Below are 19,627 nucleotides of genomic sequence, written 5' to 3'. Positions count from 1 at the left end.
GACTTAACGACATGCCATCTGTCTGTATGGAATCTGTCTGTAAGGGATACCATTTGAATGGTGTGTATTTTCTAAAGTTATATTTGAAATGATAGTCCAGTAGGTTCATTGTTCTTTGTATAAGTACATACAGTTCAGATAAAAAATTACATTTGCTTCTTCAAAAAATGAAAACTTTTAACCCTGAAAATAGACTCAAATTTAGTGCTCAGTGTTTATAATATGTTGATATCATGAACTTGATATTGTTTGTTTCAGGTGCCTATTGCCATTTAACAATCACCCCAAAACTTAGTGCCTTAAAACCACATTGATTTATTATCATCATTATTATTGTTATTATTTTTCACCTGAGGACATTTTTAAATTGCTTTTAGAGAGAGAGAAAGGTAGAGAGAGAAACATCTATGCAAGAGAGAAGCACTGATTGGTTGCCTCCTGTACACCCCCAGTCCAGGGATCTAACCCTCAACCTAGGCATGTGCCCTGACTGGAATTGAACCTGCAGCTCTTTGGTTAAGGGACAGCACTCCAACAAACTGAGCCACACTAGCCATGGCTGAATTATTATTTTTATACTGTGAGTCAGAAATTTGGGCAGGGCTTGGCTGGGGATTCTTCTGCTCTATGTAGTGCTAGCTGGGATCACTCACCCTGTTGGTAACTGGGCGGGGTTGAACAGGACAGTCTTAGAAGGCTTCACTTGCATATCTGGCCCTTTGGCATGCCTCCATATGGTGTCTCCACAGCAGGGTAGTTTCAGAGTAGTCGAATTCGTTCCATGACTTCTGGAGTCCAATAGGGAGAAAGGGGAAGCTGCTAGTCCTCCTGGTCTCTGTGGTTTCAAAATATCACTCTCATCACATCCTATTGGTCAAGGCAAGTCACAAGGCCAGCAAAGATTCAGGGAGCTAGGAAGTAAGCCTTGATGGATGGAGTGACATGTGCACACAGAGAAGGAAGGAATTGATGGTAGCCATCTTTGAGAGTAGTGTGTGGCTGTACCAACTACCACAGTATGTATTTTTAAATTTTATATATATAGTTTTATTGTGATGAATCTTCTTTACCTTGTTTTTATTTATTTATTTACTTACTTACTGATTTGAGAGGGAGGGAGGGAGAGAGAGAAACATTGATTTGTTGTTCCACTCACTTACACATTCATTGGTTGATTCTTGTATGTGCCCTTGGGGATCAAATGTGCAGCCTTGGTGCATCAGGATGACACTCGAGCCAACTGAGCTACCCAGCTAGGGCCTTTGCCTTATATTGTAACTTGCAACCAATTCAGGTCCTTTTAGAAATGAGGCAGGTTATACATATTAAATAAATTACCTTAATTTAATGGATAAAATTTGGAATAATGGGGCTAAACTAACTCCCACTCTTCTTATTGTCACTTGACTATATATTTATCTTAGATTAAGAAGCATCTTGGATTACTTACAGCTGGTGATCTAAAACATTTTTGCTTAGTTTTTGGAGCTGTCTTACGATAATTTGCTGCTTTAGTTTAGTTTCCCTGATTTGGGTGGTTTACTGATACATAACCTATTTATTTATTTTTTTGCCCTTACAAACTCTGTGGAGCACTGCCCAGCAAATGCTATCATAATTTAAACTCCAGGTGCTCTTTGACTCAGCGGTTCCACCTCATGAGTGCACGTACATGCTTTACAGCATTGTCAGTGATGGCGGAATATTGGAAACAACGTAAGAGTCCGTTCATGAGAGACTGGTTAAATTGCAATGTATTCATAAATATAAAGTTATGGAATTGTTAAAAGAAAGCATGAGGGATTTTCATACAGAATGATATGAAGTAAGCTGTAAGGAACATGAAAGAAAATCACGATGAGAAACAGTATCCTACCACTTTCCTTTAAGAATATATGGAAATGCTTTTATATATGTAGGAAAAGTATAAACACACAGTAAATGAAGGAAGGGAGCTGGGTTATTGTAGAAAATTTCTATTCACTGTAACTCTTGTACAGTTTAGTTTGGTTCCAGGAGCATGTATTAACTACTGTAAAAGTTAACATTAAAAATATGCCCTGATAGTTTTGTTTTATTTGTTCATTACCTTCTTGTGTAAGGCAGAGCGTCAGAATCTTTGTTCACAGGGAATTGTCTAGCTTTAGGGAGCCCGAAGAAAAGATTAACTGCATGTATTGTACCATATAGCCAGCCTCCTTGATAGGAGTTTTCATTTTCGCCTTGCCCAGATACTTTGCTCGTTATTTTTATTGGATTGTGTGTTCTCTTATTCTTGTGTTAAAGTGTTCTTTATATGCCAGAAACAAGTTCTTTGTTAGATAATTGTTTTGTAAGTGTTTTATTCAAGTCTGTGGCTTTTCTTTGCATTTCCATAACACCACCTTATCAAGAGCAGAAGTTTACATTTCCAGTGTAAAATACCAATTTATTTTTCTTTTTTTAGTTGGTGCTTTTGGTGTCACATCTAAAACTCTTTGCCCAACTCAGGGATTAGCAAACTTCATCCAATTCAGCCCACCGCCTCTTTTTATAAATAAAGTTTTATTGGAATATGGTCATGCCCTATTGTTTACTCATTGTCTATGGCTGCTTTCATGCTATAATGACAGAATTGCATATTTGCAACAAGATTGTATTCCCCACAAAGCCTAAAATATTTAACAATCTCACTCTTTGTAAAAAAAGTTTGCCAACCCCTAAGTTAACCTAGGGTTCTCCAGGTTTTCTCTTTTGTTTTCCTTCAGAAAATTTGAATTTTAAATATTTAGGTCTGTTAATTTTTGGATAAGATAAGACATGTACATTGACCTTCCTTCCTTCCTTCCTTCCTTCCTTCCTTCCTTCCTTCCTTCCTTCTTTCCTTCCCTCCCTCCCTCCCTTCTTTCCTTCCCTCTTTCTTTCTTTTCTTTCCCATATGGATTGTCAGTTTTTCCAGAACCAGTTGTTACGGAGACAATTTGTTGTCCCTTGGCTTACCCTGGTACCGTTGTTGAAAATCAGTTGACCATAAGTACATAGCTCTATTTCTGGACAGTATCTTCTGTTCCATTGATTTATATGCTTATCGTTATGCCAGAATTACGATGTCTTGATTCGATAGCTTTATAGAAAGCCTTTAGACTTGGTAGTGTAAATTTTCCAACTTTGTTCTTTTTCAAATTGTTTTGAGTATTCTATTATAGTTTCTGTGTATCTACATATGAATTTTAGAATTAGCTTGTCAGTTTTTATGAAAAGCCTTGTGGGATTTTAATTAGGATTTATGTTAAATCTATAAATTAATTTAGGAAGAATTGATATCTTAACAATATTGATTGATCTTTTAAAATAGTGTATCTCCATGTATTGAGACCTTTGATTTCTCACTTGGTGTTTGTATTTTATGTTTTTAATCCTCACCCGAGGACATGCTTATTAATTTTAGAGAGATAGGAAGGGAAGGAGAGAGGGAGAGAAACAGTGATGCGAGAGAAGCAGTGACGTGAGAGAGAAACATTGATTGTTGCCTCTTGTTCGTGCCCCCACTAGGGCCTGAATCCTCGGCCTAGGCATGTGCCCTGACTGGGAGTCAAACCTTTCGGTTCATGGGATGATGCTCTAACCAACAGAACCACACTGGCTAGGGTCGTGTTTTGTATTTTTGAGCACATAAATCTTCCATTTATTTTGTTATATTTAGCTTAGGAATGTCTTTTTCGATGGCTAATACATTGCTCCTGTTTTTTATGTTTTTACCATGTAGAAATATAGTTATATCTTGTATGTTGACCGTGTGTCCTGCAATATGCTAAGCTCACTTACTAATTTTAGTTGTAGATTCTTCAGGGTGTTTTGTATAGATAATCCTGTCACTTTTGAAAGAAGTTTTTTTTTCATCTCTAGGCTTTTCTTTCTTTCTCTTGCATTATTATACTGGCCATACAGTACAGTGTTGAACAGGAGTTGTGAGAACAGATGTTCTTGCCCTGTTCCCAGTCTTAGAGGGAAAGCATTTAGTCCTTCATGGTTATGTATGACATTAGCTATAGATTTCTTGTAGATTCATGTGCTACATTGAGTATGTTCCCTTCTGTTCCTGATATTCTGAGATTTTAAATCAGGAATTGCTGTTTTTTCCTAATTTTTAAAATTTTGCTTCTATTAAGGTGATCATGTGTGCTTTAGTCTGTGGATACTGTGAATTATATTGATGGATTTTTTTTTTCATATTGACCTAATGCTGACTTCCTGGGATAAGTATTATTTGGTCATGATATCTATTCCTTTTTAAAAGTATTGTTGGATTCATTTTTCCTATATTTGGTTAAGATATTTTATGTCTACATTCATGAAAAGATACTAGTCTATGGTTTATTTTTCTTAAAAGTTTTTTGTGGGTTGTTATTTTTATATTCAAATAAATGCTATAATCAGAAAATGAATTGGGAAGTGTTTTTTCCTCATTTATTTCTGGAAGAGTTTATGTGATATTGGTGTGAATTCTTCTGTAGGTGCTTGGTAGAATTTACTAAGGAAGCTATTTTAAATTACTATTATTAAATTTTCTTACTATATTAAGCACTATCCTTATTATCTGATTTCTTTAGGGGACTTGGTAGTTTGACATCAAACTTTCAAGGAATTGGTACATTTTATCGAAGTTGTAGAATTTATTGCCATACAGTTTTTTGTAATATTATGTTATTACCCATTTAATACCTGTTAGATTTCTAGTGATGTCCCCTTCCCCATTTATTTGTAGCTTCTGTCTTTTCTTTTTGATCACTCTGGCTGGAGTTTATTTAATCTTTTTCTTTCTTTTTTTTTTTAAATGTTTAATGAACAGTTGAATCAATCTGAGAATTGGTAGATGTACTTGAGACACATTTTTTAAAGATTTTATTTACTTATTTTTAGAGAGGGAAGGGAAGGAGAAAGAGAGAGAGAGAGAGAAACATCGATGTGCAGTTGCTGGGGGCCATGGCCTGCAATGCAGGCATGTGCCCTGACTGGGAATTGAACCTGCGACACTTTCATTTGCAGCCTGTGCTCAATCCACTGAGCTACGCCAGCCAGGGCAGAGTTTATTTAATCTTATTGAACTTTTCAAAGAACTAGATTTTGGTTTAATAGATTTTTCTCTGTTTTTCATTCTCAGTTTTATTTCTTCCTTCTGATTGCTTTGGGTTTAATTTGCTCTTTTTCTACTACTTTAGATTATTAATTCAAGACTTTTCTTGTTTTCTAGGGTAAGCATTTAATACTATAAGTTATAAGAACTGCTTTAGTGGTAGCCCACAGATTTTGATATGTATTGTTTTGCTTTTCATTCTATTAAAAAATATTTTCCAATTTCTTTTTTTTTATTGTTGTTCAAATACAGTTGTCTCCATTTTCACCCTACCCATCCCTGCCTCCTACCCTTAAACCTACCCCCTTTGGCTTTATCCATGTGTCCTTCATACATGTTCCTTGATGGACCTTCCCCTATTTTCTCCCACTATCCCTCTCCCTCTTCCCCTCTGGTTACTGTCAGTTTGCTCTTTATTTCAATATCTCTGGTTGTATTTTATTTGTTTGTTTGTTTCATTGATTAGGTTTCACTTACAGGTGAGATCATATGATATTTGTTTTTCGCCACTTGGCTTATTACACTTAGCATAATGCTCTTCATTTCATCCATGCTGTTGCAAAGGGTAGGAGCTCCTTCTTTTTTTCTGCTGTGTAGTATTCCACTGTGTAAATGTACCATAGTTTTTTGATCCAATCATTTACTGATGGGCACTTAGGTTGTGTCCCAGCACTTGGCTATTGTAAATTATGCTGCTGTGAACATTGGGGTGCATAGGTTCTTTTGAATTGGTGTTTCAGGGTTCTTAGGGTATAATCCCGGGAGTGGAATTGCTGGGTCAAAAGGCAGTTCTATTTTTAGTTTTCTGAGAAAATTCCATTCTGTTTTCCACAGTGGCTACACCAGTCTGCATTCCCACCAACAGTGCATTTTTAGTTTTTGATCTTAGCCATTTAATTTCTTACTTTTGGTAAGCCTTTCTTTCTTTCTTTCTTTCTTTCTTTCTTTCTTTCTTTCTTTCTTTCTTTCTTTCTTTCTAAATTTTATTTTAATTCTTGTTCAAGTACAATTTTCTATCTTTTACTCCCATCCCAGCCTACCCACCCAGCCCTCCCCACCTCTCTCCCAGTTCCACCTGCCCCTGATTCTTTTTTTATAATTCTATAATACCTCATCTGTATATTGTATTGTGTGTTCACCATTTAAACCCCCTTTTACCCTCTTCTACAATACCTCCCTCTACCCCTTTCCCTCTGGTCGTCACCATACTGTTGTCTGTGAGGTTTGTTTGTTTGTTTGTTTGTTTGTTTAATCCCTTTACCTTTTTCACCCAGTCCCCTAGTCCCTTCCCCTCAGTTACTGATTCTAATTTATTTCTGTTCTGGTGGAAGAAAACAATTGCTTGATTTTAATTCTCTTAAATACCTTGAGGTTTGTTTTATGGCCCAGAATATGGTCTTTCTTGGTGAATTCCCATGTGCCCTTGAAAAGAATGTATATTCTGCTGTCATTGTATGAAATGTTCTGTGCATGTCCAATTAAGTCAAGGGAGTTGATAGTGCTTTTAAGTCTTTTGCTGTGTTCTTGTGCTGTTGATTAATAACAGGAGTATTTGTATTAGCAACTACATTTGTGGATTTGTCTATTTTCCTTACAATTTTATTAGTTTTTTTTCCATTTATTTTGAAGCTGTATTGTTAGGTGGGACACATTTAGGGTTACTGTGTCTTCTTGGTGAATTTATACTTTATTGTTATATGGTAACCCTCTTCGTCACTGGTAATATTTCTTGTTCTGAGGTCTGCTTTATGGGATGCCAATATAGCCATGCTATCTTTTTTTCCTCTCCATCAATTTACTTTAAACCTTTCTATATTTTTGTATTCAAAGTGCCTTGTGGATAGTGTATAGATGGTTCTTATTGTTTCAGTTGCTATCTGATAACCTCTACCTTTTAATTGGATGGTTGGGTAATTGAATATAATCATTATTTAGTTTGGATTTAAATCTTCTGTTTTGCTAGTTGTTTACTATTTTGAATCTTTTTTGTTTACTTTTCCTTTTTTTCTACCTTTAATTGAAAAAATCATTTTCATAATTCCATTTTATCTGTCACTCTTGGCTTATTTTATCTATATGTGTGTACACACACACACACACACACACACACACACACACCCCTGAGTGGTTGTCCTGGATCGTGGTTTCTCAAACTTGGCATCGTTGGTATCTTTGGTTGGATAATTCTTTGTCGTTGGGTTGGAGACAATAGCCTGTGTTCGTTGCAGGATTTTAAGCAGCATTCCTGGCCTCTGTCTACTAGGTGACAGTAGTGACTACCCCCAGTTGTAACACCCAAAACTGTTTTCAGACTTTGCTTTATGTGTCATGTAGTAATCTTATTACAGCATACTTTCATCTTCTAGCTTCCATTTTATACTATGTTGTTATAAACTTTACTTCTCTATATGTTATTAACCCCACAGGACATTATTATTTTTACTTTAGTTGGTCTGTAACCTTTTACAGTGACTAAAAATTAAGAGAAAATAATCTTTTATAGTTTCTTTCTGTTTCTAATGCTTTTCATTTCTTTTTTTGTAGATTCAAATAATTTTTATTCCTGTCTAAAGAGCTTTTTAAAATTCCTGATGTCTGAAGGCAATATAGTCTCTCAGGTTTTGTAAAAAAAAAACTCTTTCTACCTTCATTTTTGAAAAAATATTTTTGCTGGTTATAGAAATCTTTGTACAGTAAAAATATTTTTACTTTTTGATTCGTGTGAATTTGGTATGTAGTACAAAAATTAACATGCATAACTATGTGGATCTTAAAAGATAACAGGAAGATCTGAAAAATATTTCAGAACTGATTAAAAATGTTGGCTTAAATCCCTTGCCCGTTAACTCAGTTGGTTAGAGCATTGTCCCAATATGTTAAGGTTGTGGGTTCAGTCTTGGTCAGGGCACACATGAGAATCAACTAATGAATGCATAAATAGGCGGAACAATAAATCAGTGTTTCTCTTTGTCTCTCTCTCTCAAATCAGTAAATTAAAAAAAATGTTGGTGTATGAAATAAGAATTGTTGGTGTAATACCTTTATTTTGTGTAAATTATATTTTACAAATGAAGAGCATAGAAAATTGAAAAGAACAAGGTTTTATGAATCTGCCACCAGATGAATAAACATATAAAAGGGGCAGCTCTTTAGTATAATTAGAAAGGTTTAGTTCTAGGCCCAAAGGGCAATATGGGCGATCTGTCCGAGCAGCAAGGGGCGTGGTGTTCAGGCGGCAGCTCTGACAGAAATCCATACTCAGAGAGGGCCGGGCACCTGTTTCTGATTTGTAAGTCACTATGTCTGTCCTTGGAAACTGATGAAATGTGTCTAACTATTCTTAGGATGAATAAGGAGATAAGAATACCAAGAATATTCTTATCACAAATTAAAACATTAAAGAAACAATAATTACATTACTTAAACAGATTATAGCCCAGAAATCAACTTCATTTTTGACAAACAAATGAAATACATAAGAATAAACTTTATAAACCAAGTGGCAGTGAGAATTACATAATGTTGTTAGGAAACCTGGTGAGTTATCTGGAATACAATTTATTAGATTCAGATCTGATTCCTACACCATTTGGAATGAAATATTTAAATAGTCCACAGAAAAGTGAAAATGAGACTATTTATCTGCTATCCTGGAAGGGGACAAATTTCTGAGCAGAGACATAATAAAAGAAATGAAAAAGGTAATGATGGACAAATATGACCACCTAAAAATAAAAACTTCTGTCTTAAAAGCCAGTGATAGACTGAGAAAATGTTAAAAATCAGTGAAAGAAGTAGTATCTTCATGTATAAACAACCTACACAAATGGTTAAGGAAAACAAGAAGAAACCACTCTCCCGTCTCATTCCCATAGGTTTGGAAGAGTGAGAGTGGCAAACATTTGGAAACAAAGACAGTGTCAATTATGGGAGAAAGACCAGATTAACAACATGTAAAAGGGTACTGGATAGCCTTCAGTGTCTACCTGAATTTGAAGACCATTAATATTGTAGTAGGATCAGTCCACATGGTTATGAGTCAGTTTTTCTCTAGCAGGTGATTGCCTTGACCCAGGATTAGGAATATGAAGGTGGCGAAATGGAAGAAAGAGAGGAACATGCTATAGGTAGACTGATAGCTTGGGTGACAACCAAGATTTTGAGACCGGTGATAACACAGCAGCTGGAGGGATGAGAGTAAGTGAAGTGCTGGGCGTGAGTCTGAGGGAAGGAATGGGGTTGTTGTGAGTCGGGGTCTGGAAGTGGCATTGTGGGGGAGGTCGATCTACTGCCTTAGCTTTCACTCTAGAAAGTTCTTTTCAAGAACCGGATTTAGCCCAGTGGTTGAAAGGAGTGTTCAGTTACATGATTGAGGATGTAGAGGTGATTTGTTTTGCTGTGTAAAAAGGGTTTCCAGAGGTTCCTGGAGGAAAGGTTGGAAGAAGGGCCATGGGGGGGTGGCACATGAGTGGCTGAAAAAGCATAGAGCACATGGCCATGAAAATAGGAGAGAAAGAGAGTAGTTGGCCCGAGTGGTTTGTGTTTTGAATAAAGGCCAAAGGTGACAAAGGTGAGAGCCATGGATAGAATTAACTAGCAAGATTGCTGATTGGTAGAGTGATACAATGTACCCCAATTACATCATTGGTACATTGATTGTTTCTGTAGCCTGATCCACTGTGTCTTTGTGATCTAAAGGGAATAATAGTGACCCTGGGTGGTAAAGCCAAAAGCAATTGAGCTTTGAATAGTGAAAGCAGGTAGGGCTCACATTTCTTCAGAATTCTCTTATGTCTGCAAAGTTCCCACTGTTTGCAGTTAACTTTGAGGTAGGGTGGGAAGATACAGCACTGCCATTAGTTTGGTAAAATCCAATTTGTCTTATCCCACTGCCAATGACCCAGGAAAGGATAGTAGCCACCATAATGGGTGCTTCTTTATCACAGAGGTTATCTTCTGCTGGAAATCCTGTTTCCTCCTACCGTTCCATTTTACTTGAAATGGAGCACTGAGGCTACTGCTCCTGTGGGGACTTCAGGGACTCTGAGAAGTGAGCTAAGTTACTAGCCCCTCGTCTTCTGGGAATACCAGTGCAAAGCAAATACCAATTTGCTGCATACCTCCTTTGGGGATCTGGCCTTTTAAAAGCTGGAAACTGATTACCTCTTAAATCAAGTTTCTTCCTCTTTCTTTTTTTTCACCTTTACTCTCTAATTTCAATTTTATAATGTGTAGTAGGGACAAGAATGGGAATTGGCATTTCTTTAACAACTAAATCATCTGCATGAGAATCTTTGCTTACAGGGAAACAATGATGTATCACACTATCTAAAATATGTAGTGTTTTCAGTAGACTAACTATGTTGTCTTTCTCCTACTTTAGATCTATCCATACTAGTGGAAATGTAACTGGAACCGACTCTGATGATACAATCAAGGACCATCAGGCAAGATCATGCGGTAGAAATTTTTGCTTCCAAATGAAGACATCGACATTTAGAGTTTCTACTTTCTAAGGTATTCAAGGCACATTTATTTTTGATTTGATTCCTTGGTAGTCATTTTATAATGTTGGTTTCTACATATAGATTTCATAAGTTGAAATTTTCATGTCAGAATGGTTAGCTTTTGGAGAAGAGTTCATCCCCTCCCCAGCACACTTCCCACCCCAAACTGAGGAAAGACCCAGAGTTTAAAAGGAGGTAATCTTAATTAAGAAAGTGTGTCCATTATAAGAAATTAAAGTATATGAGGTCTGTCTGGAAAAAGTCCAGCCTTCACTTACATAACGAGAACAGTTTGCGTGCCATTGAAGTAACCTGGCAGCCAAGCAGAGTGGACTGGAGTGCACGTGTGTGAACAATGAGCACGTCACTGTACTGGTCAGTGGGGGTGGTAGATGCTGTTGAGTGATGGGTGTACTGTGTCGCTGTCAACATTCAAAATAACTGAGCGAGTAGAACAATGAATCTGAATCAAATTTTGTGTTAAGCTTGAACATTCCTCTGCAGAAACTATCCTGATGATTCTGAAGGCTTTTGGGGACAATGCAAAGAGTGCAGCACAAATGAAAGTGTGGCACAAATGCTTCAAAGATGGTTGAGAATCTGTTGAAAGTGATCTATGTTCTGGAGGGCCTGCAACAAGCAGAACACCTGAGTATACAGGCTGCAATCAACAAAGATCGGTGACTGACAGTGTGAGAACTAGAAGCTGTTCTGGGGATTCCCAAAACTACTGTGTCTGAGATTTTGACACAAGATGTTGGCATGAAACCTGTTGTGGCAAAATTTGTTCCATGGCTTCTGCTACCAGGGTAGAAGGAATATCGTGCTGCAGTTGGGAGAACTGTGTGAGGTCTCAAGGTACTTACCGTATTTTTTGAACTATAAGACACACTCCCCCCCAATTTGGGAGGAAAAGGGGGGTGTGTCTTATAGTCCGAATGTAGATTACCTGGCTTGCTATTGTGGGGCGAGGGGAACAGTGGCCTATGTTATTAGATATTTTACCACATTTTTTGCTTCAAATTTTTTTTCACATTTTCCTCTTCTAAAACCTAGGCACATCTTATGGTCCAGTGCATCTTATAGTCCTAAAAATACTGTACTTTGAAGGGGACTGAGGCATCATTGTTCTATGTATAATCTTTCTTGTATCTTCTTCAATTAATGACTCTTTTTCATATTACATGGCTTGGTACTTTCTGGACCGACCTCGTTACTGAGTGCAGATTAAGATCCAATAAACTATGTTAGAAGAACTGAAATAAATAAATGCCAATTTAATAATTATTTTACTTATGTCATGACCCTCTGAGATGAGCAACTGAATTTGGCACACTAACAGAGTTTGCTCACATGGTACAAGAGATCTTCATGACTGTCCTTGAGTTTGATTTGGAAACCTCTCTCTCCTAGTCTTCTAAACTTATTTTAAGGGTTCTCTTAACAGTGTTCACCAAACAGTGTCACACTTTTACTCTCCATAGACTGCGCCTGTAGGACCTTACTGGGGTGTCCAACCTGTGGCCTGCGGGCCGCATGCAGCCCAACACAAAATCATAAATTTACTTAAAACATTATGAGATGCTTTTGTGATTGTGTGTCACAATGTAGTTAATGTGTGGCCCAAGACAACTCTTCTTCTTTCAGTGTGGCCCAGAGTTGCCAAAGGGTTGGACACCCCGCTTTAGGACTTGATGGATTAGTTTCAGTTGGACCAGAAAAGTGAGATATATAATTAAAGAAACAAGTGACACTTTTAAATTATGGGGTGGATCCCCACTCTAAAGACTACATAAGACAACTGAAAACAATCAAAGAAAGCATCATATTAATGGAAAACAAACACAGTACTTCCAATTTTTCTGAAATACATATAAACACATATCACATAAAATACATATAAATATATATTTATGTAAAATACATATAAATACATGCAAATAGAGTACAGTTAGGTGTTCATGTAAAAAACAAATTTTAAAAAATTGTATCTTTCCAAATATGTGGAAAGTATGGAAAGATAGTTATTTTAGGGGATAGGTCCAAGTTGGTTGGTTCTCTGTGTACTTTATAGAGGTTTATAAATTAATCTTGCTTGAATATAGAGAAGATGCAAATACGAGAAAAATGTATCACTTATTACTGGGATTATTTCATTTTGTTCTGTTTTGGAAGAAGGATATATAAAGTGGTAAGTTATAAAATAATAAAAATATGATATTAAAAATTTAGAAGACTGCTTCACTTAAAAAAAAAGATTATCTGCTAGAAGGGAATGGTGTAATTGAGTAATTTTTGTCAAAGAAAGGTTACCTCGAATCAAATAGCAAATGAAAAGAGTTAGTTTGCCTTGATGAGAAGTTTTAAAACTTCCTTGACAGCTAGTATATGTATGTGTACTTTTCTAAAATTTCTTGGTGTCATTTTGAATCAAATGGTAAAGATTAAATATATAATGTGTCTTATTATCAGAATAATGTGCTTCTTACTTTCATAATTTGTCTTACCAGAACCATTTTCTTTAATTTAAAAAAATATCTTTCCTTCTCACTTTTATTTAACATCATTAGTAGGATGTCTAAGCTTTGCAAAGAATGTGGGAAAATATAAATTATTCTATAACTTATTACGAATGAAGCTGAACACATCTTTCATTCAGAATGTTTACTCTGGGGCTAGGACGGTTAAATACACTCATCTGAAAACTATTTAAAAACAATCAGAAAATGAGCACATCAAATCATAATTTAGAATCCCTTTCTAAGTAATATAGTTAAATTTTATATTCAGATATAAAAAAAATTAAGATTAGGGAGTACCAAGTTCTGATCAGTTGAATTTGCTAATTGGTTTTGGTTGTTAACATTTATGATTCTATTTGTAAAACAGCCACATAGCCAAATTAGGGTACTTAAATCTTTAATTTTGGATTTCGAATTCATCAATTTCTTCTATCTCCCTCCTTATTTGCATGTTTTCACAGAGTGACATCCTTATTTTTTAAAAAATATGTTTTATTGATTATGCTATTATAGTTGTCCTATTTTTTCTCCCCTTTTTTCCCTCTGTCTGTACCCACTCTCACTAGCATTCTGTACATTAGTTCATGTCCATGGGTCATACATATAAGTTCTTTGGCTTCTCCATTTCCCATACTATTCTTACCCCTGTCTATTATGTACCTACCATTTATCCTTCTTAATCCCGGTACCTCTTCCCCATTCTCCCCTTCCCTCTGCCTGCTGATACCCTCCATGTGATCTCCATTTCTGTGATTCTGTTTTTGTTTTTGTTTTAGATTCAGTTGTTGATAGTTGTGAGTTTGTTGTCATTTTACTGTTCATATTTTTTATCTTTTTCTTTTTCTTAGATAAGTCCCTTTAACATTTCATATAATTAAGGCTTGGTGACGATGAACTCCTTTAACTTGATCTTCTCTGGGAAGCACTTTTTCTGCCCTTCCATTATAAATGATAGCTTTGCTGAATAGATCAATCTTGAATGTAGATCCTTGCCTTTCATGACCTGGAATAGTTCTTTCCAGCCCCTTCTTGCCTGCAAAGTTTCATTTGAGAAATCAGCTGACAGTCTTATGGGCACTGCTCTGTAGGTAACTCTCTCCTTTACTCCTGCTGCTTTTAAGATTCTCTGCTTATTTTAAATCTTGGCTAGTGTAATTATGATGTCCCTTGGTGTATGCTTCCTTGGTCCAACTTCTCTGGGATTCTCTGAGCTTCCTGGGTTTCCTGGAAGTCTATTTCCTTTGCCAGATTGGGGAAGTATTCCTTCATTAATTTTTCAAGTAAGTTTTCCATTCCTTGCTCTTCCTCTTCTCCTTCTGGCACCCCTATGATTTGGATGTTGGAATGTTTCAAGATGTCCTGGAGGTTCCTAAGCCTCTCCTCATTTTTTTTCTTGAATTTTTGTTTCTTCATTCTGTTCTGGTTGACTGTTTATTTCTTCCTTCTGGTCCAAATCATTGGTTTGAGTCCCAATTTCCTTCCTTTCACTGTTAATTCCCTGTACATTTTCCTTTATTTCATTTTGCATAGTCTGCACTTTTTTCTCTATTTTGCAGCCATACACAACCAGTTCTGTGAGCATCCCGATTACCCATGTTTTGAACTGTGCACCTGTTAGGTTGGCTATGTCTTCACCGCTTAGTTGTATTTTTTCTGGAGCTTTGATCTGTTCTTTGATTTGGTCCATATTTTTTTGTCTCAGCATGCCTGTTACATAATAAGGGGTGGAGCCTTAGGTGTTCACCAGGACAGGGCAACCCACTGGGCTGCATTATGGCGCTGTATGTGGGGAAGGGGTTCAAGAGGAAACAATGGCGCTTGCTCAGCACTCTGCCAGTTTTCAGTCACTTCCCACTACCCACAAGCAAATTGGGTCCCTCTGATGCTGATTCCTGGGTGGGTGGGTTTGTGTATGTTCTAGGACCCTGTGGGTTTCTCTAGTGGACTCTCCTGTGAGGCTGGGAGTTTCTCCTACAGCCACAACCACCATAGGTTTTTACAGTCAGAGGTTTTGAGGTTTTATTTTCCCGCACTGGAACCCTGGGTTGTGCCATCCGTCTTGCTCCTCAGTTGTTCCTCCCAGTTTGTCTACAGGCACATGTAGGTCCGCCAGGTCTTCCATCCACTGCTTTGCTCGAGTCCTCTCCACTCTGGCTGCCCATCTCCACTCCTTCCACCAGTCTGTGTGAATTTTTCTTAACTCCTTGGTTGTAGGGCTGCTATACAGTTTAATTTTCTGGCATTTCTGGTTATTTTTGTTTTTAAATTTGTTGTTGTCCTTCTCTTGGTTGTATGAGCAGACAAAGTGTATCTACTTCCACCTCCACCTTGGCCGGAAGTTACGTCTGTGAGATTCCTATTAATATTTGCATTTTTCCTTTTGAAAATGAAGAAAAGTGAAAATTTCATAAACTCATGCTCAGGAATTTTATGTAATACATTTTGAAAATATTTTCCTGTAATTTTTTGAGAGATCTTTAGATTTTGAGATTGTGAGATTTTTCTTGTGGTGATGTAAGGGAGGTTAAAACAAAACATCAGTATATAACTTAAGGCCTGAAAACATTTGTAAGATTATGTCTTAGAATACAGTTTATGTTTAGTTAAAGTGGTACCTTTTAGAAATATTTTATTTAGACTCAAGAAGACGTTTGAAAACACATTTCAACAAGGTATAAAAAGGAAATAGGTATATTCCCTTGCTATAGTTGTCTCTCTGGTATGATGGAAAGAGCACAAGTTTTGGTTCTTCTACTTTTATGCTACCCTTGGGAATTGAGTTAGTATATGGGGTCCCTCCACCCAAAGAATCTTCTGGAAATAGCTTCTGGAAGGTGGGCCCCTTGTAGTACAGTCTTCTCCCACTAGGTGAGTGTTCTAGGAACTCATGTGTGTTGGTGTACCACCAGATGTTGTGAGATGCTGTGCTCCACTTCAGTGAATTTTTTTGAAGACTCTTTTCATCGCATTTGCCCATTTTATGATGCGTGATTTACGAGCGCACCTGCCCATGCCATGTGGAGTCTTCAGCAGATTTTGACCAAAAACAGCATGACACCCATGCCCCCCCTTTGTTTATTTTCCCAATGAAAAAAGTCTTCAAAGGGAAACATTTTGTGAATGTGGAAGAGGTGAAACAAAAAACAGAAGAAACACTAAAAGGCATCAAAGTCCACTAGTTCAGAAAACTGTTTTGAGCAGTGGGAAAAATGTCTTGATAGGTGTATTGCATCAGATGGAAGTACTTGGAGGGTGACTGAAGTTCGAACATGTAAGAATAAATATACAATTTTTAATAAATAAATTCAGAGTTTTTTTAATCTCCCTTTGTTTTTCTTAGTTTCCTTGTCTATAATAATTGCCTTTTAGATTTGTGATGAAAAATGAAATGAGGACATAAAATTATAGAAAATAATGCTTTTCAGTGTGACATTAAAGAATGTTGCTGAAGACAGAGAAGACCACACTACTGAAGTATTAGTCATAGTTATTCTTCTCGTAGCAAAAAAACAGGTCAACTCACACCACTACTCAGAAGCTTGTAAAACCAGTTTCAAAGTTAATGACAAATATTATGCTTGGAGAGAAAGTAAAATGAGCTTTTGGCAAAAATCCCTTATCAAAGGTTTACCATCTGGAAAAGCAATTACTGTCATGTGTGCATGCTAGCAGAGTTTTTGTCTTTCAGTCGGACGAAAGCTCTGATGTGCAGAGGACACACCAGCACTTCGTACTGCTATGCTACTGTTACACTGACAGGGACACTCTGCCTCGGGAGAATGTTTTGTCATTGCTTTGTTTGTGCTGTTGGTCGGGTTTTTTCAAGCCACTTTTGCCTGGAAAAGTTGCATTGGTTTGTCTGATCAAAGCTTAGCTACTTTAGCTGCAGGAAAGGTGCACTTGTTTTTTTGTAAAAGAAATTGCACCAAGATATCAATTCATATCCCTTTTTTATTAGGGAGAAGAACTGGCATTCAGTAATGTAATTTCTAATTGTGGTTTGACATTGAAGAAAATAGTAAAAATTGTGGAAGTAAGCAATTTTTGGCCATTAAAGCTGTGGTTTTCTTTTTCAGAATATTGTGAAGAAATAGTCACCAAGTATAGAGTCCTGCCACAGGCACGTGTGCTGCCTGCGTAGTGCGACAGGGCTTGATGTGTTCATTAATCAGTTTCTTAGTAAAAGGAATATTTATTTATTATTGATAATGCCATTTATCTGATTTGAGGGGGTTTAACTTGGCAAATACATTTAGTATTTCAAATAGTCAGAATTTATAAATTCATATTCACAGTATCATGAGTTTTAATGTTAAGGATGAGGCCTGAGGATTTTATAAAAAGCCTCAATTATGGTACAAAATAAAGTCTCTAATAGTTTGATTATTTCCTCACCCTTGATGACTTTATTAATTTATCAAAAAACAGTGAGTTTTTATTGTACATATTTAAAATGCATATCCAATTTTGAAAGAGAACACGAGGACATACTTTCCATAGCTCAAATGCCAGCAGAGAATAGATTAGGAATCTTTTTGATCTACTCTCTCAAATTGCAGCATTTAACATTGAGTTTTGAGTGAGATATTTTTTCTGGGGGCAGTCAGTGAAATGCTGAACATAGACTTCAGTGAGAAATATTGCTGTAATATCTGGGTGCATGTTTAATTATAAAATCCAGAATGGAGAACACAGCTAAAGTATAATTAAGAATCAGGAATTTTTAATTTAGTGGAAGTAAAGAATTAAGAAAGAAACTAGAAGGTAGGAAAAATGACTTACGGCTACAGTTTATTCTATCTCTGGGACTTCAAACATCTTGCAAGGAAGTTATCAGATACTAATAGGGCATGACAAAACAACTAAGGTGCTTAATTGAATGGACTCTGGCTGGCCAGAGATGAGTATCAGCAAGTATAAATACAATGCAATCCATCACATCATGTATGTTTAAGTCTGTGAGTTCATTCTGAAAAAAAATACTCATTAGTTTTCTTTGGAGTATTGCTAAGGAACCAGCTATACCTGAAGGTAACCAAATAGTTGAGGAGAGGAAGTTGCTTTTTCTCAGGAGTATTCTAGTAGACAAATGAAGAAAGAGTGATAAATTGAACATCACTGTTTTGTAATGAATTCCTGGACCTAAACAAAGATCATCAGTGGTTGCTAACAACACAGAAAGACAACCAGGCATTAGATTTCCCTTAATGAAAATTCACCCTAGCTGGTGTGTCTCAGTGGATTGAGGGTCCTCCTGTGAACCAAAGGGTCACTGGTTTGATTCCCAGTCCAGGGCACATGCCTGGGTTGTGGGCCAGGTCCTCAGTAGGGGGTGCACGAGAGGCAACCACATATTGATGTTTTTCTCCCTCTTTCTCCCACCCTTCCCCTCTGTCTAAAAATAAATGGATAAAATCTTTAAAAGAAAAAAAAAGAAAATTTACAGCACTACTTATGAAGTGTTCTTAACAAAAATTGAACTTGAACCTGAATCAGATCAAACTTCTAGCTCTTCTACCCATTTACAGGAAACATAGAAGGCAGGGAAACAAATGAACTGATATCATGGGGGATGGAGTCAGCAAGATCTAGGTTTGGGGAAGTCCTTAGGACACACAACACAACTAATTTTTTTTCAACAAATAAATGGAAGGTAACAAAAAGGAAGATGCGAAGGAAGAAATTTGAGATTAATAGCAATGTTTGGACATTACTTGGGTCTAGATTTTAATAAATCAATATTTATGAAATAACTAGGGAAATTTGAACACTGACTAGATATTTGATGTTAAGAGATTACTGTTAATTTTTAGGTGTAATGGCAGTATGTAGTTAATTTAAAAAGACATCTTTTAGAAATATATATTGAAGTCCTGATGGCTGCAAGGGTATGTCTGGGACCTGCTTCATGGTTTTATGTAGAGTAGAGGGAAGGCAGTGGGTGGGGACGAAACAAGACTGACCATGAGTTGATAATTGTTTGAGTTAGGCACTTGTGGTGTTGGGGGTGAGGTGGTGCTGTCATTCTTGTTATCATTCTCTAAGCTGTTTTGAAAGTTTCCATAAGAAAGAGGTCCAGAAATTTACATTTCTCTTTGTTGACTTGTAAGAGTACAACTGAATTATATTTATTTAGCAACCTACTGAGTTGGTTCTAATAATTTCTTGAGTCTATTGGGTTCTGTGTATAGAAAGACATATTGCCTACAGAGGACAGATTTACTATATAGTGCTTCCTATTCACAAAGCTCTATTCTAAGCATGTGCACATATTAACCCATTAGATCCTCTAGAGAGCTCCAGAGACACTTGCCCAAGGTTATGGAGCTGGTGCGTGGTAGACCTAGGATTTGAGTTCAGGTCTTCTAGCCCTAGAGTCTGTGTTCTCTAGGATTTGAATCTTCCTTAAAGCTTTATTTTTAGTCCTTCCACTTTAATCCTTCCAACTTTTATTTCTTCTGCTTTTCTTAATGTACTGTCTGGAA

General features: G+C 36.6%; 1 protein-coding gene across 7 annotated transcripts in view; it reads left to right on the top strand.

Annotated features, from left to right (window-relative positions):
- Positions 1-19,627, top strand: part of NCOA1 (nuclear receptor coactivator 1) — a 211,398-nt gene that overhangs the window by 40,509 nt on the left and 151,262 nt on the right. For all 7 annotated transcript variants that reach the window (XM_045844373.1, XM_045844372.1, XM_045844374.1 and 4 more), the window contains exon 2: positions 10,497-10,630. The gene's annotated coding sequence lies outside the window, so the exon portion shown is untranslated. The remainder of the gene's footprint in view (positions 1-10,496; positions 10,631-19,627) is intronic.

The sequence above is a fragment of the Phyllostomus hastatus genome, unplaced genomic scaffold (assembly GCF_019186645.2).
Source record: "Phyllostomus hastatus isolate PE091 unplaced genomic scaffold, TTU_PhHast_1.1 phas_contig_402, whole genome shotgun sequence".
Lineage (NCBI taxonomy): Eukaryota > Metazoa > Chordata > Mammalia > Chiroptera > Phyllostomidae > Phyllostomus > Phyllostomus hastatus.
Note: the sequence above shows the minus strand (reverse complement) of the source record. Positions and strands in the feature narration are given on the sequence as shown.